At 37.0% G+C, this 24,616-nt stretch overlaps 1 pseudogene; it reads left to right on the forward strand.

Moving 5' to 3' along the window:
* The window catches only part of LOC120155620, a 78,054-nt pseudogene that overhangs the window by 5,293 nt on the left and 48,145 nt on the right, over nucleotides 1–24,616 (forward strand).

Below are 24,616 nucleotides of genomic sequence, written 5' to 3' on the forward strand. Positions count from 1 at the left end.
GTTAAAAGTTATCTTTATCTACAATGAGGACTAGAGTTAGTTTTAGAATAAAACTCTAATATTTACAAGAAAAGAATCTGCTACACGTAACTGTAGAATAGGATTCATGAAAAATGTTTTTTAATTCTTATCGTAAATTGAGAAGTTACAACAAGACTGTTTTTATACAAGTTTAGTGAGTGTCCTAGATAGTATAGAATTCCTAAAAATAGTTTTCTAGAGTTACTAATAAAATAAAATACAAATAATTCATCCTAATCGTAATATAACCCATAACACACTATAATTAATCTAATCTTAATATAACTCACACTCCCTCTCAAGTTGGGGAGTAAATATTATAGAAACCCGGCTTGGATGTAATCTTCGTCAAAGTTGATCCTTGGAAGAACCTTAGTCAAGACATCGACTAGTTGATCTTTTGAAGAGACACAATTTAGTTTTACATCCGTCATTACCTTTTCGGCGATGAAATGTTTATCGATCTCCACTATTTGGTTTTGTCGTGATGAACTGGGTTCTTAGCAATACTTATAGCTGAACTTATTGTCATTGTGAAGCTCAAAGTAGGTTCTATTGCACACATCTAGTTCAGTTAGGAGTCTTTGTAACCAAAACACCTTCACATATTCCGAGTGCTATAGCGCGATATTCTGCTTCAGCACTACTTCTGGAAACCATGACTTGTTTCTTGCTTCTCCACGTCACCAAGTTTCCCCAATCAAACGAAAAATAACCCGTAGTTGATCTCCTATCTGTTCTCTAACCCAACGATTCATTGGTTTGCTGAAAATGTTGGGGGAGGTCCCGATTATGGCAGAACTTCTGGCGATTAAGAGGGGGTTGGGTTTGCTTATTGATTCAGGTGGGGTTCTTAATCAGAGGATTATTTTAGAAAGATTCTTCCAACGCGCTGAAGTGGATCAAAAAATCCGGAATTAAGCACCCCTTTATTCCAATCATTGGTGAAGGAGATAGTCTCTACTATGGAAGGGTTGGACATTACGTTAAGGCTTATCTTGAGGGCTGCTAATTGGGAAGCGGACAGATTAGCTAAAGATGGTATAGGTTGATTTGCTGCCTTAGTATTGGGGGAGTTGGGTGTATGTTTCACTTGTTGCAGATTTTGGTTCTCCGTCTTATGTTATTAGTGACTTCGCTGTCCACTGATAGTGGTTTTTAAGTCTTATGCTTTTTGGGAAGTTTTGTTTGTTGTAAGGGTTGGCAATGTACTATTCTGTTTAATATAATTATAGGCGCTCTTTTCCTCCTTTCAATGCCTTCATGTTACTTTCAAACATGGAGGGTAAAAAAGGGGGTTTTTACGAGGCCTCATCTTCTATCAAAAAAAAATAATTCTCTAACCCAACTTGGGTTGGAGAAAATATTTATTGTTCTATCTTCATGTTTTTTGAAAATTAATCCATGTCCTGGTGTCTTCTTTAAATACCTCAAAATTCGATATGACATCTCCAAATGTTCTTCTCTAGGATCATTCATGAATTGACTCACAATGCTAACAAAGAAGGTTATGTCTAGCCTAGTAAGTGACAAATAAATGAGTTTACCAACCAACTTTTGATAATGGTCTTTATTTACTGGATTCCTATTTTTCTAAGTTTCAGATTTGCTTCCATGGGAGTTTCTGAAGGCTTGCAACCAGTCATTCCGGTTTTAGAGAGTAAGTCTAGAATGTACTTCCGTTGGTTTATGACAATCCCTTCTCTCGATCTTGCCACTTTCATGCCCAAAAAATATCTCAAGGTCCCTAAGTTCTTGGTTTCACCTATGAAGATGATGTCATTGACGTAGACAATTAAGATTGCCTTTTCTTGTTTGGAGCGGTTTTGATAAACAAAGTATGATCAGATTGATGCTTATAATTGTCTTGCAAAAGTACTTTCATGAATTGTCGAACCAGGCCGAGAAGACTGTTTTAGACATATAGAGGCTTCAACAATTTGCATACTTGATTTTCAGATTGTACCTTTTCCCCTAGTGGAATCTGCATATATAGCTTATTCAAGATTACTATTGAGGAATGCGTTTTTAACATCCAGATGATGAGTATCCAGTCCTTATTTATTGCTAAGAATAATAATACTCTTACAGTATTGAGCTTCGCAACTGGGGCAAAAGTCTCTTGATAGTCTACTCCATGAGTCTGAGTAAACCCTTTGCCACGAGTCTAGCCTTATACCGCTCAACATTGTCATCTGCCTTGTATTCACGGTAAAGACCCATTTGCAGCTAACTTCTTGTCTTAGGAAGATCAACAATTACCCAAGTTTTGTTGCTTTCAAGAGCAGAGAGTTCTTCTTCTACCGCCTTCTTCATTCATATTTTTTAATGGTCTTCTATGGTCTCTGGATGCAGATGCTGTTAATCTTAGTTGTAATGTCTTAAAAACTTATGTTAGTTACCATAAGCAAAAATTTATCAATAGGAAGAGACTATGTGGCGAAAATTTGAAAGTGTCAAGTCTCCTGTCATATTATCACTAGCACCGAAATCAACAATCCATGAAACTAAACCGGGCGAAGAAGAGAATGGAACGAGACTTGCACAATACAAGCGTGTTTCGGTTCGGTAGACATATTAACTTGTCTCGAGAATTGCTTGATCTCCTTCAGTTGTTGTCTTGTAAAGGAACGCTTCCGGCAAACATCTACAGTAGAATGGCCTGATGGTCGCTCGGTGATGATTTTTTGGAAGACTCCCAGTTTATTGGATGCCCATGAATTTTCCAGCATCAATCACGAACATGCCCGACCTTCTTCCAATGATCGCACCAAGGTGACCCTTCTTAGGGAGAGAGTCGCCGGATGGATGTGTGACTAGGACATAACCTTCAACCACCAGAGAGGGAAGCATAAAAGAACGTTGGCTCTCCTCGCGACGGAGCTCTGGAAAAACTTCTCAAAGCGTTGGAAGGGGTTTAACCCCAAAATTTGCCCACAATTTCATTGAGAGTAGCCGTCGATCTAGACAAAAATTGAAACACATGTAGCATCTCAATAGTTGTTTGAAGAGCTTAGCATCCTCGCCACAACGCCAGTCATGGGATTCGTAGAGGTCGGGTTGTGCCACAACCGACACAGTTGAGTGTAATACTGCGTAACAGTCTGATCGCCCTATTTGAGTTCAGAAATCTGACACTCAATTAAACAACGCAAAGAAAGTATTGTTACAACAGGGTTTTATACAAGAAATTACTAAGAGTCCTAGCTAAGGTAAGAGTTCTAGCTAAGTTAAAGTTATCTTATCTACAATGAGGGCTAGAGTTATAACCATGGTGTCCTCACTCAACCAAGTATCATATGAGGCTCAGAAGAATATGGAATTGGTATTTGCCAAGAGATATTGTTGTTTTCGGCGACTGGTGATATACAGTTGGACCGATTGTGACCAAGGAATTAGTTTCCATTTAAGTGATGAAAGAGATGGAAATCGAAGAAGATTCAACAGGGACTGGGAGAGAGGCAGAGGTCGTAGCCTTGGAAGAGGGGGAAGGACCGTCGTGGCCAAGAGAGGTCGAGGCAAGATCTACCTAAACTGATACCATGTATAAAAGTAATTTACTGGAGAGAGAGAAAAATAAGTTTGATTCATGTTGCAAACTTCAATTTACAACAGGGTTTATACAAGAAATTACTAAGAGTCCTAGCTAAGGTAAGAGTTCTAGCTAAGTTAAAAGTTATTTATCTACAATGAGGGCTAGAGTTAGTGTTAGAATAAAACTCCAATATTTACAAGAAAATAAATTCCTAAATGAACATAACTCGCAACCATGCCTGGCAGTGTTGCAAAAGAGATCCATTGGCTTTTATTTCGGCCTTGGTTGTCTAGTAAGCAAACCTTTTCATTCAATTACTATGTATACTATGCGGGAGTTTGGTGGTCGACAAATTGAAATTATGGGGAGAATTTGGGTGAGGTGCATAGCAGAACTAATGTTTACATGGCTTCAGCCTTCATGGTGTAGCCATTGGCTAGTGGTATTATATCTATATATTCATTAGGATGTCTCAAAAGTATTTTTCTACAATTGAGCCATCATAAATTTTTGCAAAACCATTTTTCCAACATGCTTATAGTCGCTTTCATGCATGAGCTGTTGGAGAATTTGAAACTATTCTTTTTTTATTTGTCCAGTTATTGATACGAAGTGGTCGTGGTCCTGATGAAGCTCTCATGATTCTTGTTCCAGAGGCATACAAAAATCATCCCACTTTGACAGCTAAATATCCCGAGGTATATGTCTAGAGACTGTTCTGGTTATTCAAGTTGCTTATAAATTCTGCTATGGGGGCAATGTAATTATTCTTCACTAAACAAAATTCTTTTCAGCCAAGTGTGGTGAATTCTGAGTTTTAGCCAGGTTATTTCAATCCAGATTACTTTTAGCATAAGTAGATCAGATACATAATCAAGTCTATATCATTGTTTTGGTGTTTTGATTTTCTGTTCTGTAATATTTAAGGTTCTGTTAAGTATGTCTCTGGTTGTACTTATGTACTTGCCTATGATTAATAAATCTAAGGCACTCTTTCCTCCTTCGCTGATTAAGGAGCTTTCCTAAAAGCTCCATTAATCAAGAAGGGGTTTTTTAATGAGGCCTGAAATTCTTATAAAAAAAATGATTCTTCATGATTATCAACTCTTATTGCCCCACCCATATTCAATATTGGTTTCATTCACTTTTTCCTTTCTGTGCTTTGCTGTCAGTTTTTTTAGTGTTTTATTTCATATTTAACACTGTCTCTAATTATCATTTCTCATTACTAGTGAATTAATGTGATTTAATATTTTTCATGCATACAGTAATTAGTTAATTGTTTCTCCTTAGGTTGTAGACTTTTATGACTATTACAAGGGTCAGATGGAAGCTTGGGATGGACCTGCCTTACTCCTATTTAGGTAATGTTTCCAGGGACTTGTATACCTTTTAGGGGACTTCTAGTCAGATGGACGCTTGGGATGGACCTGCCTTACTCCTATTTAGGTAATGTTTCCAGGGACTTGTATACCCTTTTAGGACTTCTAGTTTTATTGCCAATGTCTCTGGTGATGATAGTGGGCTTCAACTTTTAAATTAATTAAACAAGTAAAGCAATTTTGTCTTGTCTCAATAGCATATTTATGAAATGCATGATTTTGGTGAAAAGGCATGGATACATGCATATATACATGTCTGTATGCTCGCATTATGCATACGTTTCTGCTGCTGTAACAATCAGTGGCTTGTAACACTTAATAGCTGGTGGATCAGGAACTGTGTTCCTTGATGGAATGGAAGATATTTTTGAATTGAGTGATAACTATAGATGTCCTTTTTTATTGTAATGAAAATAATACCTCAGGTTTAAAGACTGGCCAATTGACCTCTGTGCTACTAATTGTAATTAACTCTACTGATATTATGGTTCAACATGTTAAGTAGATTTGCTGTTGATGTTGTGTAATGCACTTCTCTTTTGGTGTCTACCAGTAGAACAAAGAAAAATGATAAATAAATAGGACATAGAGTTCCTATTTAGTTAGGAAACACAAGTGTTTTTTATGGCTTCAGGTTGTTAAACTCAACTATACAGTTTGGGCTAAACCTTTGCCTCACAATTCCTTGTACATTGTTTGTTACTTATTTTCCCTTCCCTCACTTTTCCCCCTTTTATTGCATTTCTGATACTTTCTATTTTAATTTGTGTGGTTCAGTGATGGAAAAACCGTTGGGGCATGCCTTGATCGGAATGGTCTTCGCCCTGCTAGGTATTGGAGGACAACTGACAACGTTGTCTATGTTGCATCTGAGGTGTGTTTTGATCCCTTGTTGACAGCAATTCCTTGATTGATGAAAGTCAAAAGCCTACTGTCCAATGGAAGTTTTAAATATTTGAAACATTGAAGATAAACTGTACTTATTTTCTGTTTTCTGAATAGAAGATTAGACTTTTCTTAAGCATGTGAAACTTCTCAATTAATCTTGTTCTGATGACTGAAATGTAAAGAGGATTCAAAAACGAATTCACACTTCATTAAAATAAGCTAGCTTAGTTCAGTCTATTACTAAAAGGTTGTTGCACATAAGAGGCATATTACTGTATGTGATAGAAGAGTAAATATTGATGATGAGTTCAATATAGTGAGGTTATTTTTGTTCTAAGTTTCATGAAATAGCCTGCTCGGGTGACTTCTGTGTTGAAAACAATGAAAGAAGCCAATTTGATAACAGTATATATGGGTAAACATTGCAGGTTTATCATCTCCCGCTTTTAAGCTAATTTAGATGTCCAATAAACTCAACTTTCATCATTTTTTCTTCTTGTTCCACATAGAAATAGTTTATCGTATCTTGTTACATAATATTAAATTGACATGTATATAATTAGATTCCTACCTTTTGTTGATGTTTTGTGCATTTTGCTGTGGTTTTGGATCACTGTGTAACAATGGCCAATGTTTTATTCTTATTTTAGGTTGGTGTTCTACCGGTGGATGATTCAAAGTTATTATGAAGGGTCGTTTAGGTCCCGGCTGATGATAACTGCTGATTTATAAATGGTCAGTGTGATAGCAACTTATTGTGGTTTGATATGGCGTGGGTCCAACTTTTGCATTGAAAGTGTGTTCATAATGATTATAGTGATAATTCCTTGTTAACTATTTAAAAGAAATGGCGGGTTTATTTTTGAAATATGCTTTTGTCTTTTAAAATCAACCTATACGTCATACAGGGATATGGTATGTTTTTCACCTATTATTTATTCAAGAAAATTATGTAGTTTCTTTCCATATACGATACAAGTTCCATTATGCTCATAAACAAATTTCTTTCGATTTGAATGGTTTAAGAGAGGTTTGGACGAATGAAAAGGTCAAATTGTCTTACTGGTTGATGTTTGGATCATCTTGTTATGGAAGGAGTTCCTCTGGCCTACTGTTCGATTGGTCTCGTAGGAATCCCTTTGAATTGCTGGCATGAGTCCTTCACAAGTCTAGCTAATCAGTGGGGGTCATTTGTTGCATCCAAGACTCACTAGAAACAAGGATGATTTGGCGGTTGCCAAGATGATTGTGAGGATCGCAAGTCTTTTGATATTCCAAGGTCTATTACATTTTCAAATGGGAGAACTACACAGTCAGTATCAAGCTAGGAATGGCTTCGATGAATCTTGATGATTGTCCTGATCAGGACTATGAAAGAAACTTTGAGGATATTTGGAACTCAGAGTCATCGGAAAAGGAGCAGAATGGGGCCAACATTCTCAGGTGGGCTTGGACAATCAACCGTCACATTTGGAGTCTCAAAACAGAGTGGTTTCGTGGCTTGTTGATGGTCACAAGTGGCACTCCAGGGAATGATACTGACGATAATTTTCTGCTGGATCGAGACAACTATCATTGATGTTGATGGGAAAGTGGGAAATATTAATGAATTAGAGCTAGATTATCAAGGTGCTTTGATTGAATTTAATGAGATCAGCTCATTGCGCGAGAGAATTTTAATTCAATTCCAGATGGGCATGCTCCACTTAATTTGGAGCCAAATTGTGCAGCCCTAAGGAGAAGATCATCTCCACGGTGGTGATATACAATATTTGGGTCTGGATTGGAACAGTCCAGGGAACTTTCCATCTCAGAGAGGTCATAGTCTTGGTAGAGGTTCTTCGGTTGGAAGACAGGAGACAAATTTCTTTGACAAAGTGTATAGAATAGGAGAGTGATTAGGGCTTCTCTAGATCAAGAAATAGTTCCACCAATTCCACTCCTATCTCGTCTAGATATCCCAAGGAAGCTATGGCTACGTGGGGTGAGCAAAAGCTAGTCATTTCCTTTAAAGGTGGGAAACAGAGTTTGGTGGATAAAGTGTGACTTTAGAGAAGAATAAGGATAGGGTAGCTGGGAGATAGGCCACTCCTTAAGGAAGGTGATTGTTCAATCTTGTCTATGTTTAATATACCTATCATCTCGTGAAATGTAGGGGATTGGGAAGAAAGGAAGTCGAGAGCAGTTAGGAGAATGGCTATCAATAAGAAACCAACTATTCTTTTCCTACATGAAACCAAACTGACAGTAATCAAACTTTCTTTGTTGAGGAAATCAAATGGGAATATCCTGCAGGTGATTTACTCTGCCTTTGGGATGAAAACTTATTCGAAGTCACAAATAAGTTCATTCACAGGAGATTTCTAGCTATTATGGGGAAGGTTAAAGAAAGTGGATTTAGGTGCGAGTTCATCAATATTTACAACCCAATAGTTGAAGCAGAGAAGAAGGTTTTCTTTGATGAACTACTTTCTTACATAAGCAGGTGGGTATTCTTTTTTGTATTGGTGGGAACTTCAACGCCTATCTATAGAGAAATTGGTGCTCTCAAAATATGCACAACATTGAGCTATTCAGAGCTTTCATCCATCAAGACAATCTTGTTAATTTACTATTGATTGTAGGTCGTTTCACCTGGTGGAATAACAGAGAAAGTCCTTTTATAAGGCTTGGTCGTTTTCTGGGCGATGCTAGATTCTTGGCGGCTTTCCCAAATATTTCGCAAAGCTACTTCTGAAGTCTCTTTCAAATCGTAACACAATTGAAGCTATTCAGAGCTTCATCCACCAAGACAATCTTGTTAATTTACTATTGATTGTGGGTCGTTTCACCTGGTGGAATAACAGAGAAAGTCCTTTTATAAGGCTTGATCGTTTTCTGGGGGATGCTAGATTCTTGGCGGCTTTCCCAAATATTTCGCAAAAGCTACTTCTGAAGTCTCTTTCAGTTCGTAACACAATTGAAATCGTAAACGAGGATTCAATTGGGGCCAAAACCCTTTATTATACAACCTGATGCAGAAGAAGGCTTTGCTAATATGGTGGAATCGCAATCAAGATCTGAAAAAGGAAAATAACCGTAAGGGTATTCTGAGCAACCTTAAAGGCAGAAAAACATGATCAAGAAGTGGTCTGTAGCAGGTACTCAAGGATAGCTGAATCAATTCAAGAGTTGGAGAAAAATCAAGACATGGAGGTGGTGTTTGAACAGGGGTATCATCTTCTAATTCATGGGATTCCTTAGTCAACAACAAGAAGGAATTATGGAATATGTATTGAACTGAATAAAGCATTTGGCTTCAAAATTCTCAGGCTAGATGGGTAAAGGACGGTGATCGAGACTCTAGGTATTTCCATCAATGTGCGTCAAATAGAAGCGTAAATGCTATAAAAACTTTGAAAGTTGATGGTAGGAATATCTATGACACTAATCAAATCAATAGTTGTGTCTGAGATTTTTTAATGAAGCTTATAACTTGAAGATAACTTTGGAAGTCAAACATATTAATTTGAATTTTTCTTAGTTGTCCGTTGAGCAGACTGCACTCTTGGAAAGACAGTTCTCGGAAGAGGAAATTTGGGAAGCCATTGCATCTTCAGATAGTAACAAAGCGCCAGGTCCATATGGTTTGATATGTGCTTCTTTAAAAAATATGGCCAAGTCTAAAAGAGTTCATTATGAAATTCTTTAAAGATTTTTATTCGAGAAAAAGTGGGAGAATGGAGTCAACCATGCTTCCGTCACTTTGATCCCAAAAAAATCAATCTGGACTACCTAGAGGACTACATGCCAATCAATTTAGTTGGGGGATTGTACAAGATATTATTAAAGGTCTTCTCAAGAAGATTAAGGATGTGCATTAATTCCATCATCAGCTCATCACAATTTGCATTTATACCGGGAAGACAAATCCTAGATTGTTCTTTTATCGCTAATGAAGGGATCGACTATTGGAGGAAGAAAGGCCTTTAAGGTGTTGTGTTTAAAGTAGACTGCAAGAGGGTTTATGATTCCATAAAAAAATGATTCCATCGAATGGCCAATCCTAATACGAATTATGAAAGAGATGAGTTTGGTGAGCATTGCTGTTCTTGGATTCTTAGGTGTATTTCTTAGGCCTCCATTTCAGTTCTTGTTAATGTCGTGCCAACTGAGGAATTTTCGATGGCCAGAGGACTCCGACAAGGTTGCTCTTTATCACCTCTTTTGTTGAATTTGGTTAGAGAGATGCTTAATTTGATGCTGGTCAAGGCTGTTAATTTGGACTATTTAATGGTTTTTTAATTGGGAGAACTAAGAAGTCATCCATGCTCTCTCATCTATAGTTCGCGGATAGTTTAATTATCTTGCAATGTCATAGGCCAAACAAAGAATGTTAAAAGAGTACTACGTATATTTGAAGTGACGTCATAGCTCCAACTAAATTGTACTAAAAGTAGGTTATTTGGAATTAATATTGATGAAGTTGTTATCAAAGGTTGGGCCTCAACCATCGATTGTTCGATGGGTTCCTTTCCATTGGAGTACCTTGGTTTACCAATTGGAGCCAAGAAAATTCTCTGTCAATGTGGGGATCCCGTGATTCAAAAATTTTATGACAAGCTAGCTGGTTGAAAAACATCTTCTCTACCCCTTGCTGGAAGATTTGTGCTGCTGAAATCGGTACTAACTGCGCTGCCTATCTATTTCCTTTCAATCTTCAGGATGCCATTCTATATGTACAAGAAGCTTGGGAGTTATTGACCTCAACCTAATGAATCAAGCTTTGCTTGGGAGTTATTGAAAAGTAGCTTGGAAACTCTGGAATCAATTTTTTCAGTTTTGGAAGATCTCCACTGCCCTCCCTTCTGACCTAACAACTCTCCTAATAGTTCGGGAGGATCTTGTACCTCATTCTTCTATTTGGAGGTTTATCCCTAGTGCTATGCTATGGTCAATATGGAAGTTCAGGAATTCCATTGTCTTCGAAAATGGGTTTGTAGACACAACACAATTATTCTTTATAGCTAGATTCAGATCAGCAGTGTGGTACTCGGCCAAGAAGCCCCATTTTCCGATGACTTTAGATCCCCTTATTGGAGACCCCTCCTTAGCAGACTCTTGCAAAATCATTTGAAAGAAAAATTCTCCTCCTGCGAGTTGGCACCCTCTTCCTGAGGGATTTTTTTTGAGTTAAATGTTGATGGAGCGATGAATAGGATTGGAAAGTGGGGGGTATAGGGGGGTTACTAAGGGGCTCTTCTAGTAGTATATTAGGTTCTTTTTCGGAACCGACTGGAACGAGGCCTCCTGCCTTGTTTGAATTGAAGGAAATCAGAGCTGGGTTACGTTTCTTCTTATCGTTGGGATGGGGATCAAAGGGTTGTTTGATTCTGGAAAGTGATTGTAGGAATGCTTTGGAGTGGATTAAGATCCCTGCTTCGTGTCCATCTTGTTTTGAGTCCATTGTTAAGGAAATCATGTCTGTTGTAATGATTCAAGAAGTGTTTTTTATCTTATCCAAAAAAACACTATTTGGGAGGCGGATGAGTTAGCAAAAAAAGGGATTGACTAATGTTAGGGAATAATGTGGTCTAGCCTAGGTGTTTCTTTGTAATGGTTTCTTTTATGATCGGAGGTATCATTTGGGGTTGATTTAAACCTTTTTTTTATAATAATATTTGAGGCACTCTTTTCCTCTTCCCACTTTTTGTCGCTCTACCTTTATAGTATATTGACAATTATAAAAAGGGGTTTTTAATGAGACCTCCAATTCTTATAAAAAAACAATTTGTATTGAACATGTTTATTTGTAACTTTTTCACTCTTTGAAAGACTTATATTTTTTAAATACAAAAATTCAATATGCTATGTAAGATTTAATGAATTATATGTTCGTTGATTGTTTGAAAATTATTTTTTAAATGCTACCGGATTATTTGATAATTGTTTTGTTTTAAATATATGTAAGATTTTTTGAACAGAAAATAAAATTCAAAAGCGGTGACAAACAGATGATTGGTTAAATTTTCCATAATTCTTCTAGCTTACATCTTAGATACTTTAACTTATAGGTATATGAGAACACTGAGGTCAAAAAGCGAGTAGCTGCAACAAATATAGAAATGGGTTAGTGAAAATATGCGGTCCTTGAAGCCAGTAAATTTCCTTTCCACAACAGTTTTGGACAGTGAAACAATCTTAAGACGGCAACAGTAAGTATTCAACTTCGGTCAGATACATTGAGTTGTTCATGGTGGTGTTTTGATGAATGCAAATGTGACGGAATTTATTTCCTTTAATGCTCTTAGTCCTTTAACATCTCTAGCTGATAATCATTTTATGAGAGCTTTATTTGGATTGGATTGATTCTTGATTGATATGTCTTATGTGGTCAGTGTCGATTTTATTTTAATTTGGAAAATTGCTTCTACAATTTTGCATGCGAAAATAAGTTATGTTCTTGTCAGCTAATAGAAAGCCCATATCTAAGGAAACATTATCATTCTAGAAGGGATGCTTTTTTTTTCTGATTGAAGTTTGCTTAGTGAGATGTAAAATTTGTAAATGCTTCTGTAAAAAATAATTAGATTGCCATGGATTTTGTCATATAGAAAAGAGCCTATTGGGTCTATCTAGTTACATGTGCTTCTTGCTCACTCCTTTTTTCCATAGTGGATAGGTCTGGTACCTCATGGATTTGTTAGCATCCCATTGCTTTTCAAGAAAATCACATTAGTTTAAGAGTATACTGGTTTCAAGATTTACACTGATACATGGAGGAGAAAAAATACTTTTTCTTTTTGCTTTTGCATTGTCCAGTGATTATATTTCTTTGCTGGCAAACCTTTCAAATGTTCAATATCAGATTTCTTTGTGGGCAAAGGTGATAAGCAGATTCTGCATGGTGGCTTAATAACACTAAAAATTGGAGAATATGGTAGGGAAAAATATAGGGCTAATGCATCTAATTTTGTTTTCCCCTTCATATAATTAAGGGTTAGTAACATGAGGGGCTTGGTTGTTTTAAACATTATGTAATTTTTCAGTTATTAATGAATTTTTAGGCACTCTTTTCCTCCTTCCGCTGATTAAGGAACACCTATTGGTGTTCCTTTAATCATGAAGGGGGTTTTTAACGAGGCCTCCACTTCTTATAAAAAAAAAGGGTTAGTAACATGAAAATATGTGTTCCTTCTCCCTCATTTAATTGAAATTCTCAAACTTCCACCGAGTATAGTTTTCAATATGTATCTCTTCTATACACAGTTTTGTTATAAAAAAATGAGAAGTAAACAATATAACAATAATTAAGACTATTGAGAATTGTGGGTATGGTGCTTAGAAGAAAAAAATTGAGTTCTTTTTTATTATCGAAGTAATAAAAAATACTAATGTGAGTGGGGTTAAGAACGTGGTTGCATGTGTGTTGAATATAATGTGAAATCATGTTAGTTTGTACATTTGTTGTTTAGTTGATTTAGTTTGATTGAAATATCTTAGTTTCTAGTGATCGTAAATTAATCTATGATCAAATATGCAGAATTTGGTGAATGAACTGTTATTATTTTTTATAATGTGATGTCTTAGGGCTTTTGGTTATTCAAGAGGATGTTCAGATGATCATTGAGAGTATGGCTGCAGAAGGAAAGGAGCCAACATTTTGCATGGGTGATGACATTCCACTGGCAATATTGTCTCAAAAGCCACACATGCTTTATGATTATTTTAAGCAGCGTTTTGCACAGGTTAGAATTTTAATCATGTTAACGAACTTATAGTTTTGCTGCCTAGAGATCTTTCAAAATACGGGGTTTAAAGTGTTCAATTTTCCTATATGCTTGGTTACCTCTAGTTATTTTCACTGTTGGCATTCCTTGGTGTCTCTTTTATCTTTTTGGACAATTGCTTGTTTAGTTTGCAATTTTTTTGCTTCATCTTTATATTAAGACGTCTATTTGATTGAGATTGAGTTTGGTTAACGTTAAAAGATAATGCGCTAATTCCTGAGAAACACTAAGCAACTATTTTGCTCAAGGTTTACCATGCAAGATAATTAAGTTGTTTGCAAGAACAAAATCACACTTGACAGTTGCACAACTTTTATTAATTTGATGTTTTGAATTCATTTGCTTTATTATTTGTTTCTGTGCAGGTCACAAATCCAGCCATTGATCCTCTTCGGGAAGGATTAGTTATGTCTCTTGAAGTCAATATTGGAAAACGAGGAAATATATTGGAAGTTGGACCTGAAATGCTTCTCAGGTTTGTAGATTTCCAAAATTATATTTGATGCCATCACATGCTTTCTGTTAAATTGGAAATCGCTTAAATTTTTAATCATTTCCCACCATCAAAATTAATTTTTGTCCAAACCAGGTCACTTTTCTAGTCCTGTACTGAATGAGGGAGCTTGAGTCATTGCTAAAGGATCCCCAGCTAAAGGCCCAAGTCTTGCCCACTTTTTTTGATATACGTAAAGGGGTTGAAGGTTCATTGGAAAAGACACTTTACAGACTATGTGAAGCTGCTGATGAAGCTGTTCGTAATGGCTCTCAACTGCTTGTTCTCTCTGATCGTGCTGACGAGTTGGTAAGAACCATTTTATACTTGCATGAAAGCTTATGAATCAGTAAAGTATCTTCGCTTTGAGAGCTATTTTAACTCTGATTTGAGTTTGTGATCAGCAAAGGCTACTGTATCATATACTTTGATCTCTGATTATTGGTACCTTGTTACTTACTGTAATCTCACTTTCGAAAGATTGGCATCTTCTCCTTTAATCTTATATATCTCCGGCCAAATTTCATTCTGGATGTTTCCCTTTTTCTCTCTCCAGGAAGCAACTCGGCCTGCAATTCCAATACTTCTAGCCGTTGCTGCTGTTCATCAACATCTTATTCAAAATGGGCTGCGGGTGTCAGCTTCCATAGTCGCAGATACTGCTCAGTGCTTCAGCACACATCATTTGCCTGTTTAATTGGATATGGGGCTAGGTGAGTTCTCTTTTTGTTATCTATCTGAAACCCATTTATCTTGTAGTTTCCTTTTGTTCTTGGTTTTATGCAAAAGCATTAGTACCATCCCCGAGGTTAGTGATAGAGGTTGTACTTATCTGGTCTGCCAGATTTTTATTGATAGAAAACTCTCTTTTGATTCTTTGCTAGATATAGTGGATGTAATCCTATGTTACTGAGACATGGGTTTGAGTGTCGTATATGGTTTTGTTTTTGACATGGGTTGTTCAAACTTTTTCCAAGTTTTTCATGTATTTGGTGGATCCTTGGAGGGTCATATTTACCTACCTATGTCCAAATATGCATCAGACTTAGAGCAACATAGATGTAAATTATGCTTAATATTCCCCACGATTGTAGTATATGGGAGATTACTAGATGGTTTAATAGCATTGTAGGAGTTTACATCTTTATGTCAAGCCCGTTTTGTAAATTTGCTTGGCAAAAGTCTCTTTTACCTTGAAAGAGCATACTGCAATGGAAATTTCTGCCATATTTTTTTAGTAGCATAGGTTCAAATTCTAATGAATAAAAGAGCCTGGGAAAGATGTCTTTTTGGTACCTGCAATTTGTGCAGAAGAGATTGATGGACTGGGAACCCATGTAATTGTTCTTTTTCTCTAAGTATTTGTTTTGTACAAGAGGATGCCTTAATTGGCTTTTGAACGTATGAATAGTTGGTTACTATTTACTGTTATTATTATTTTTTTCTGAAACTTCACTAATAGTTTATGTCAGGCAATTTGTTTGCTTCCCTAAGATTTTCAAATTATAATGTGAGAAAGGTAGAGAGAGAGTGAGGGAGAGTTCGAAGGGAAGTGTCCGTCCGGCCAGAGGTAGTTCTTTGTCTGGAGGAGTTTCGTGGGTTGCTTTCGTGGATAATCTTAGTAGGCGTGTGCATAGAAGTGCATTATGGGAGCGTTTTAGTCATTGTGGCAAGGTGATAAAGGTATTTATTCCATTCGTCAATAGGAGACCTTATTATAAGGAAAATACGTTTGCTTTTGTGCATTTTGCGAGCAAAGATGATCTGCATCTTGCTGTTGAAAAGATGAATAACGTATCGTTCGATGGGAGGAAAATCATGGTGTCGATCGCTAAGTATCAGAAGAAAAGTACTTCGGTGAGCTTTAAGCGTACTAATGTGGGGAGTTCTTCAGCTGCTGGTGCAGATGAGTTGCGGAAGAAAGTTGCAGAGAAGAACGAGTTGTTGAATAAGTTTTATGATGGAAGGCCTTTTAAGGATTCGGTTGTCGGAACAAAAGAAGTTGAGGGCCAGAAAGTGGGGAGTTTTGGAAATAAGGGAGAAGGGAAGCAGAGAGAAATTTTATTCCAATGGAGGATAGGTCATGGCTTAGAAAGTCTTTAACTGGTATTTGTAAGCCAATATTTGAAGTTGAGTTTGTGCAGAGGGCGTTAGGTTCTGAGGGAATCAATGTCAAAGTGCTTAAATGGGGTTATGCAAAAAACGCCTGTCTGGTAGTTTTCCAGACTGTTGAGGAGAAAGTCACAACGATGGAAAACAAGTGGGAGGCCTTGTCCTTTTGGTTCGATAGGTTGGAGCAAGTTATGGAAGATAAAGGAATTCCATTACCTCACTGTCAAATTTCTATGATTGGTGTTCCTCTAAATTGTTGGTCAGTTCCTTTTTTCACTAGCTTGGCATCGAAATGGGGCAAACTAGTTAAGATACAAGAACAAACTGCTAAGAGAGTGGATTGTAGTAGCCCATATGTTGTTGAGGGTTGAAAGTCCTTTTGATATTCTTCCATATCGTATGGGAGATCGTTCTTGATCAAGATTAGGGTGGAAGGAAGTGAAGATTTTTTTCCGGAGCTAGAGGATATGGTTGAAGATGACGGAACAGTAAACAATGGGGTGAACTCGCCGGAAGAGAGCCTTGGTGTTGACATCGATGAGTAGGAAGGGAGGTTGAGTGAGCAGGCGTTGGCAGACAACCATAACAGTGTACAAGCATGGGCATTGGCCTCATCTCAAGGGGAGCGCACATTTTTCGAGGGGAGGTTGGAGGGAGAAGGGGTTTTTCAAAATGTAGTGGTAGATGATGTTTGTGCAGAGGAGACAGTTTTTGATGATGATCAGGGTCAGTAGGAAAAGTTGGGGGCTGGTACAGATGAGAGAGAGTGGGTGGTTAACAGGGGTGAGGTCTCTTTGGGGCTTGACAATGTTGACCAAGTTAACGGGCTCATTGGTTCTGTGGGTAGGGTAGAAGTTTTTGGGCCTATTCAGGGTAGTCCAAGTTCAAATAGAGGTGGTTACAAACCAGATGAATTAGTTAATGCTAGAGGGGAATGTGGAGGTACTCAGCAGACAGATTTGAAGGATTCAGAGCTTGATTTTCCTGCTGTCCAGGTTGAAACAAATGGGTTTCAAGTTAGTAAAGTTCCTACAAGGAGGTGTTCCTCTTCCCCTCCAACAATCGAGTTCGACCCCTAAGGTAGCTACCATCTTCTGTGACAGAGTTTACAGCAGATCTAATAAGAAGATTAAAAGAGTTGAATCGGATAAGGGTTTTGCAGGAGTTGATTTTTTGATTGATAATGATGAAATGGAAGTAACTTGGCAGGTTAGCCAAATGTTAGGTGTTAATTTTGAGGGGGGTAAGAAAGCTTTTGCTGAGAAGTTTTCGGAGTCTAATTCAGTTAGGGGGGAGAAGGGTGGGCATTAACCCTTATTATTGGTCGAAGGCTTTTAATTTTATTTTTATGGTTCGTGTTTCTTGTGTCACTTGGAATATTAGAGGATTAGGTAGGAAGGAAAAGGCTAGGGCAGTGAGGAAGGTGGTTGTTAATAAGAAACCGTTGTTTCTTTTTTTGCAAGAAACGAAATTGGAGGTGGTTCGTGTAGGCTTGAGGAGGAAGTTGGGGGGTAAAATTCTAGGTGGGTTGGTGGATTCTCCGGCCGTGGGTGCATCAGGAGGATTGGTTACTCTTTGGGATGAGGATTGGTTTTTACCTCAGCTAGTGAAAATTTCACAAAGGTTTATAGCTTTGAAGGGTATAGTAAAGGATAACCAAGAGGTGTGTTGTTTTATTAATGTTTACGGGCCCTCTGTCGAAGCTGATAAAGAAGCGTTTTTTGAGGAATTATCCAGTTTTATTTCTTCATTGGGGTGCCCTTTATGTGTTGCTGGAGATTTTAATGCTCACTTGTCACAGGAAGAAAAGATGGGGAAATCTCTGAATGAAAATTCAATGGGATGGTTCAGGGAGTTTCTATTCCATACAAGTTTAATGGATCTGCCTTTGGTGGGAGGAAGTTTCACTTGGGGTAGTAACAGGGAAGATCCTACATTTGTGAGGTTGGATAGGTTCTTAGTTTCTGCAGATTTCTTAGGCTTATTCCCGGATGTTGTTCAGATGCTATTACCTAAGTCAATTTCAGATCATAATGCTGTGGCATTGGATTCCAATAAGATTAATTGGGGTCCGAAACCCTTCAAACTGTTCAATTACATTATGGAGGAGGAGGGTTTTAAGGAAGCTGTGGAAAAGAGAATTTCAGAAGCTAAGAGTAGGAAGAGGCTGAACATTGAGGAGTTACTTAGAGTTTCTAAGACAGAAATCATGAATTGGTCTAATGGAAGCAGATTGCAATTACAAAGTTTGATTGAAAGCAAAGAGAGACTAATTTCGAATCAAGAAGCTCAATTACAACAAAGGATTCCTTCCGTTTCTATGGTGGATGTTGCAAAAGAAAAAAATGAATTATGGTCATTGTATAAAAAAGAAGAATTAGTTTAGTTTCAAAAATCAAGGGCGCAGTGGATTATGGATGGAGATAGAAATTCAAGGTATTTTCATCAATGTGCTACAAATAGAGGGAGGGTGAATGCTCTTAATTCTTTGGATGTGAGTGGGAATTTGATTGAGGATCCGATAAGGATTAGAGCTGCTATTTTTGATTTTTTCAAGAATGCTTACAATGCCATTCCGATGGTTGGAGTTGTGAAGATGGATTTGAATTTTTCTAAATTTTCGGAGAGTCAAGTTGCTCAATTAGATATGAATTTTTCGGAGGAGGAAGTTTGGGAGGTAATACATTCGTCGGATAGTAATAAAGCTCCGGGTCCTGACGGATTGAATATGGGATTTTTCAAGAAATTTTGGCCGGTTTTGAAAGGAGACATTCTTAAGTTTTTTGAAGATTTCTACAGAGGGAAGAAGTTTGGGAAAGGTGTCAATCATTCCTTTATCACTCTAATTCCGAAGAAGCAGATTCCAGTATGCATTGAGGATTACAGACCAATCAGTTTGGTAGGGGGACTTTACAAAATCTTGTCTAAAGTTTTGTCAAGAAGGTTAAGGCTGTGCATAGGAGGGTTAATTGGTCAATCTCAATTTGATTTCATCCCGGGAAGGCAGATTTGTGACTGCTCCTTAATTGCTAATGAAGCAATCGATTTTTGGAGGAGGAAAGGAAGGGAAGGTCTCGTCTTCAAAGTGGATTTCAAGAGGGCTTATGACACTGTTGATTGGAATTTTTTAATCAAAGTTATGGAGTGTATGGGGTTTAGCAGAAGATGGAGGTCGTGGATCCATAATTGCTTAGGTTCAACTTCTATTTCAATTCTTGTCAATGGCTCCCCAACTGAAAGTTTTAAAATATCTAGGGGGCTGAGACAAGGGTGTTCTCTATCCCCGCTTCTGTTTAATATAGTGGGTGAATTTCTGAATTTACTATTGTCTAAAGCAGTAGCATTGGGGCTGTTTGAGGGCTTTAATTTAGGTTCTGATAATTCTTCGTCGATGCTGTCCCATTTACAATTTGCGGATGACTTGATTATTTTTTGTAAAGCTTCTAAGGGTCAATTGGCAAATTTGAAGAGGGTTTTGGTTGTTTTTGAGATGTGTACAGGGCTGCAGCTGAATTTGTTGAAAAGCAGAATTTTTGGTCTCAATTTACAAGATAACATTGTTGGGGAATGGGCAGATTCTATTGGTTGTTTAAGAGGTCTTTTCCGGCAGAATACTTGGGGTTACCTTGGGTGCTAAGAGGAATTCTATTCAACTATGGGATCCGATTGTAAATAAGTTCTACCAGAAATTGACAGGCTGGAAACTGTCTTCTTTATCAATAGCAGGAAGGACAGTCTTGATAAAATCAGTCTTGAATGCTCTCCCTAATTACTATATGTCACTTTTCAAAATGCCAGTGGTTGTGAGGAAGAAATTGGAATCTATTATGGCCAATTTCTTGTGGGGTTCATCGGCTGTGAAGAAAAGGCTCCATTGGGTTAACTGGAATACTGTCTGTAAAAATAAAGAGTTGGGGGGATTGGGAATTTCGGATCTAAAGTTACGGAATAGAGCTTTATTGGGCAAGTGGGTTTGGAAATTTGGTACAGAGAAGGACTCTTGGTGGAAGACTTTGATTTGTTCCAAGTATAATGCGGGATCGAGCTCTATTGTGTTAGATGATAAACTGCCCTCTAATGTGTCTTGGATTTGGAAAGGTGTTTTAAATAACTATTGGTCTAATGACTCTTTTGGTTTATGCCTTCGAAATAATCTCGTGCTTCAGGTGGGTAAAGGAGAGTCTATCAGATTTTGGCATGATTCTTGGATTTCTAATGTTTCTTTGAAGACTTTGTTTCCTAGGATCTTTGCTCTGTCTGTTAATAAGGAAGGTGTTGTGGCTGAATTTGGGTGTATATTGAATGGGGAGTGGGTATGGGATTTTCAACTTAGGAGGAATTTAATGGATAGTGAGTTCGAACATTGGATGGAACTGATGGTTTTGCTGGATAATTTTCGCCCTCTACTGCAGGGTGAAGACCGTGTTGCGTGGAAAGGTAGTGGGGATGGTGAGTTCTCGGTTAATTCGTGCTCAAGACTATTTTCAAGTTTAGCAGAATTTGACAATTCTTGGTTTGAGATTGTGTGGAAGGGTTTAGTTCCACCAAAGGTAGAGATTTTCCTATGGCAAGTTATTCATCAAAAGTTGGCTGTCAAAGCTGCTTTATTGAGAAGAGGAGTTAAAGATATCGAAAACCCGCTTTGTGTGTTCTGTGGTGAGGAATCGGAATCAGTCAGCCACTTATTTTTTTCCTGCGTCCAGGTTTGGCAGATTTGGGCAAAACTACTCCGTCTGTGGAGAGTTTTTTCTGATCTCCCTAATAATCCGAAAGGCTTCCTGCTTTCATGGTTGCAACTTAGACCTTACTCGGGTATTTGGAGATTTATTCCAGGAGTTGTTTTGTGGTCTGTTTGGCTGTGCCGGAACCAGATTGTATTTGAGAAAGGCAAGATGAACAAAGAAAATCTGTTTTTTTTGGTGAGGTATAGGGTGGCATCATGGTTTTTAGCAAAAAATAAGGATTTGTCTATTAATATGGATAGCCTTGTGGGTGATCTTACTTTGGCGGATATGAATAAATCCCCTTCTAACTTTCGACTGTCAAGATTAAAATGGTGTCCCCCTCCTTCGGTTACTTTAAAATGAATGTTGATGGGGCTGTCAACTTTGACTGGAAAAAGAGTGGTATTGGTGGAGTTCTTAAAGATGATGGTAATAACAAATTGGTTTCCTTCTCTACAGCCTTAGGACCTTGTTCTCCTATTCTTGCAGAGATTTATGCAATCAAAACCGGGGTAGATGTGTTTTTTGATTCAGTTTGGAGGGACAAAGGAAATCTTATTTTAGAGAGTGACTCGCTTCTTGCAGTTAAGTGGATCAACAGCCCGGATCTTTGCCCGGTTCACCTTGTTGATTTTATTTCAGAAATCCAGAAGTCAGTGGTGCTTTATAATGTTATTATTAAGCATATCAACAGAGGTATGAATGTGGAAGCTGATTGTCTAAGCTAAGTTAGGAATTGGTTAGTGACTGTGGAGGATATTGTTAGTAGCTGTGCTTTTGGTTTCTTTGGTTGTTTCTTTGATTTGGCAATTATTTGTAATGTTTGGTTCTTATGTAATTGTTGGTTATTAATATACTAAGGCACTCTTTTCCTCCTTCCGCTACTTGTCTCCTTAATAGAGACAACTATGAGGGAGGTTTTTAATGAGGCCTTCTATTCCTATAAAAAAAAAACTGTGCCTCTTTTGGTTATAGTCATTTATTTTATTTTAGGTTCCTGAATCTAAAGGACACAGATTTAGAATAGGGTTAAGGGTGCAAAAAGCCCCTGAACTTTTTTTCACCCCAATTTAGCCTCAAACCCATAAAAAAATAATCAATGTGACCCTTTGACCAATGTTCACTTTAACCGATTTTTAATAACTTGTGCCACATGTATTGTTAGGATGCTGACACATGTTTTTTCTTAGATTTTTAAAATTTGTATTTTAAAATTATTTAAAATCTCTATTTTTAACACCATCTTAAAATTATAAGAAATTATAAAATAACAAAAATATTTTAAAATTATAAAAGTATTTAAAAATCATGTTCCTCATGGTGTATCTATCACATAAACCCTTACATGGTAAAGTAAGAGTACAACTACCCTACTATATGGTGTAAATTCAAATTTTCCCGTTTTGTTTCTTGTTACTCGTTTCAAGATTGGTGCTCAAGTTGTAAATTACTTGATGCATCTCTTAATTGAATCTCTGAAAGATCTCTTATTTATTAAGTTTATGATTTAAGAACAGGAGATAAGGTGTTGAAAACATTTATTTGGCATGCGGGAAGTAATCAGGAGGCTTAATTTGTTTTACTTGGTTCTTAAAGCCTATTTTGTTTTCATATCTTTAAACTACACCTTTTTTGTGGTTATCACTTTTGCAGTGCTGTCTCTCCTTACTTGGCATTGGAGACTTGTCGGCAGTGGCGTCTGAGTTCTAAAACTGTGAATATGATGCGAAATGGAAAAATGCCTACTGTGACAATTGAGCAGGCTCAGACAAACTTTTGCAAGGTCAGTATATATCAAATGATGAAAGATTTTGATGTTATTTTGTTGTCTTGTCATATATGAAATTCTTTTATCTTCATTTACATTAGGTCTTGCTATGTATTATATCCTTGCTATTGATTTTTCTAAGTTTGAATGTAATGAAATAGCAAATGTTGATATATTGGTAAGAAAACAATTACTAACATATCTATAAAGCACCACAATTAAGTAGTGACATAATACAATATGGATTGTAGAATTTGCTACTTCGCAAATAATATAACATGAAAAGCAGATGTCTAACAAAATATAACTTCAGTCTAAAATGAAGGGAAACTTCTTATTGAATTTAGGGTAAATTACATGATGGTCACTAAAGTTTGAGTAAGTTTTCGTTTTCCCCACTGAATTTCCAAAAGTTATAAATTGGTCACCAACGTTATCGATTTGTAACAAAATAGTAACCCGACGTTAAAAACCTTTAACCTAGGTGACGGAAAGCTGAGTTGGACCGTCAAACACTTACCTTGCTCGTTGACCGTTTACCTGGACGTTGATTGGTCTTTAATAACTACGTTAAGTATCTCCTTCTTCACAACTCACTCTTCACTCTCTTTCTACTCCTTCAATGTGTATCCATCTTCCATCTTAATTTCATTTCTTAACAAATTTTCACAAACATCAATTTTTTTAGTCAACTTAAGTGATATGCGTCTGCCGTCCAATAACTTGAAATTATTTACTCATATTTTAATAACTATCCATCTTCATATATTCCTTCCACTTTACATTTTTTTCATAATTGTGTTTATTTAAAGCCATTTGCATTTGACTGCATAACATTTTAACTTCTCGCATTTTTCATAATTCAAGGCCTTCACTTTTTTGCTAAACAAAACTACTCTAATCCTTTTCATTTCCGTCACTTTCCTTCTACTTTCCTCTTGATTCTCTCCACAAAAGGAAAAGAAAAGAAAGGGAAAAAATTTGTATTCTTTTATTCCTCCTTTATTCCATTATGCCTTCCTGGATATCAATAATTCTAGTAAAAAAAATTAATCTTTGATCCAAGGAAATGGAGTTTTCAAGAAAGCCAAAGGTGAACGACGACTTAGAACCCAAAGGCCAAAAATAGGTTTTAGTCATGATTCCTATATGAGCTTCATTGAGCCTATGTACACAAAATCAAGTGACTCTCCATTGAAGAAAGATAAAGAAAGCATAAAAAATGATGATGGAGAATCATCGTATTCGAAGACTCCAACTGGAGAAGAAGCCATGACTCGAACTCTATTCATGTGTCCATTGCCTGCTCCGAGGAAGCCAAAAGCTTCGCTCAAGTGTAATAATAACTATAGAAGAACTTTTGTTAGAGAGTTCTTCACTCCTTTGGATTTGCAGACTGTGTTTATAAGAAAATTGATTTATTAATTTTCCATTGAATCCAAGCTTGTTTCTTCTCTTATCTTTCCTATTTAATTTATAGATAAACATGACAAAAATGACAATATGTTTTTGGATCTAAAACTAAAATGAAAGATGAATGTAGTGAAAGAGAATGAGAAAGTGAGTGAAGAGAGAGAGCTATGAAGGAGATACCCAACGTAACTATTAAGGACTGATCAACGTTCAGGTAAACGGTCAACGGCCAAGTAAGCGTTTAACGATTCAACTCAACTTTCCGTCATCAAGGTTAACGGCTGTTAACGTTCAGTTACCATTTTGTTACAAATCGATAACCTTAGTGACCAATTTGTAAATTTTGAAAGTTCAGTGGGGAAAACAAAAACTTACTCAAAATTTAGTGACCATTCATGTAGTTTACCCTTAAATTTATCATGGTTCTGCATTTAAATTTCTCTTTTCTCAATCATTTTCGGCAAAAAGGCTACAACTAAGGATACACTTGGCTCAATGCTACACTCCTTGA

The sequence above is a fragment of the Hibiscus syriacus genome, unplaced genomic scaffold (assembly GCF_006381635.1).
Source record: "Hibiscus syriacus cultivar Baekdansim isolate YM2019G1 unplaced genomic scaffold, ASM638163v2 tig00111199_pilon, whole genome shotgun sequence".
Lineage (NCBI taxonomy): Eukaryota > Viridiplantae > Streptophyta > Magnoliopsida > Malvales > Malvaceae > Hibiscus > Hibiscus syriacus.